The sequence below is a fragment of the Populus euphratica genome, unplaced genomic scaffold (assembly GCF_000495115.2).
Source record: "Populus euphratica unplaced genomic scaffold, PopEup_1.0 scaffold38.1, whole genome shotgun sequence".
Taxonomy (NCBI): domain Eukaryota; kingdom Viridiplantae; phylum Streptophyta; class Magnoliopsida; order Malpighiales; family Salicaceae; genus Populus; species Populus euphratica.
This window is the reverse complement of record NW_011499911.1, coordinates 795,966-798,191: the sequence shown is the minus strand read 5'-3', so window position 1 is coordinate 798,191 and position 2,226 is coordinate 795,966.

Genomic DNA, 2,226 nt, shown 5'->3' with positions numbered 1-2,226 from the left:
CCAATCATTTATTAATTAAAAAGTATAGGACCAAAGTGAACTTGACTTACTAAATCACCACTTATTTTACTTACCTTTTTCATTTCATTCCTTTCTTTTAATATCACTTTTCCTTAATACGTCAAAAGCAATTAAGCTTCAATTTATGTTATATAAGATTAAAATATCATAAATTAAAAAAAATTAAAATATTTTTTTTCAAGAAGAATCCAAAATATAACAGACAAGATATAATTAATTATTTTCTAAGTAATATAAGATTTTTCAAAGTGGACGGTCGGGAAATGTTTCATTTAGGTTTCTTTCCACCGCTTGTACAGAAAAACAGGGAACAAATTCATGTTCATTGTCACATCAAGAAGTTATAATAATTATTTAAAATATTTTAAAAAATAAGTGCGGACGAAAAGTACTAAAATGGGAGGAAGTTTGTTGAGTGTATGCCGAGCTTCATCAAGAGTTAATAAAGAAGGTTATAATATTTGGGTGGTTAGAGATGCTTCTTTAAACATTCACTAGCAGCTTGATTATTATATACTCGATGATTATTATATGCGGTTGTTCATGTTTCTAAACAAGCAAATATATTACCTTACCATGTTTATTAAATGTCTGTTTGAAGCTTCTGTTGTTGTAAAGGGTTATTAGTCTATGAATCGATGAATATTATTTTCTTTATTATATATAATGTTGTTTTGAAATGTAATAATAGTTATTCTAACATGTAATAATGTTGTTTTAATGTTGGAGATGTATCTTACTAGTTAAAGCACTGTATTAATAATTAATTTTTAAAAATCTTGAAATAAAATTAAAAAATCATGAGAAATAAATGAAGATTTTGGAAAAGAGGGGCATTGCAAAAGTTGTACTACCGACATAGAAACTCATTTTGTTTCATTTGTCATTGTGTTGTGTTCGTGTTTTTCTTTTTTATTTATTTTCTGGATTTTAGAATATGTTTGCTGTAGGTTTTTCGTTTTTTTTTAATGTATTGAGAAGTATTCTCATCATTATATGTGGAAAAGAAGTCATTCAATAAAGTTCATTATAAAATGATAGTCATTAAAACAATTAGATTTTACAATATGAATTTGTTTCGGATATATACCACTTATTTTAATCAAATTTTCTTTCGAATATATACCACTTATTTTAAGAAAAATATCCAATATATATATATATCAGGAGAAGATAAGAAATTCTCAGACACATTCACTGGCAATAAAAAGAAAGTGGTTTAATTTGGGTAAAGTTTAATATTAAACAAGCTAAAAAAATTAATTAAAAAGAAAAAAAAACATTAAAAAACGATATCTTTTCGTCTCATTCATTGCAAACAAAATAAAGGAGGTTGAATTGCTGATTCATGACTCAAGCATCCATGGTCATGGCTACAAGTTAAATTTATTTTTAATATTAATGTATTCAAACGATTTAAAAATAGAAAAATAAATTAAAATTCTAAAAAATAAAATTTAATTTTCTTAAAAAATACAACGGAATCAAAATGACTGAGACTTTGAAGTTGTGCACGATTTCCAATGAATGAGCTGAATATTATTGGATCTATTTTGACTGTGTAGTCGCAAAGGGTGAGAAAGACCCCTTCCTTGTACGTATGCAAGAAAGCGGAGAAGATACATCGGCTGACGTTGTCTCATGTCCAGCTGGCAAGAGGAAGAGGATATTAATTAAGAAGGGGCTCGAGGCGCCAGGAGGAGGAGCTGGCGGTCGATAATCAGTGTGCTCAATGGCATGTTTACCGCTGGCCCAGCCCACAGTCTTCGTCTTTTGCCACCTAGTTGGCAACGAAAACTCGGGACAAAGTTGTGCGAAGTGTCATGCCTGTTGGATTGTGTGCATCTCTGCGCTCAATTTTTATGTTCATGAACATGTTGTTCTTCAGAATGACAGCTAGTGCTCTGCCAGCTGCAATCTTTGGTAAGCTGTCAAGGACTCGTGTTGTTTGTTCATATTTCGTGATATGGCTGTTTTTCTTAATTTTAAAATATATTAATTTTTTTTTATTTTTTATATAAACCCACCAAAACAATTTAAAAATATTTAAAATTATTATTTTTATAGTTTTAAGTCACCATAGTTGCATTACAGCCGGCACTTAAATTTTGATTTTGATTTTTATATTTTTAGATTATTTTTATGTGTTCATGTTAAAAATAATTTTTTAAAAATAAAAAAAAATATTTTAATATATTTTTAAAT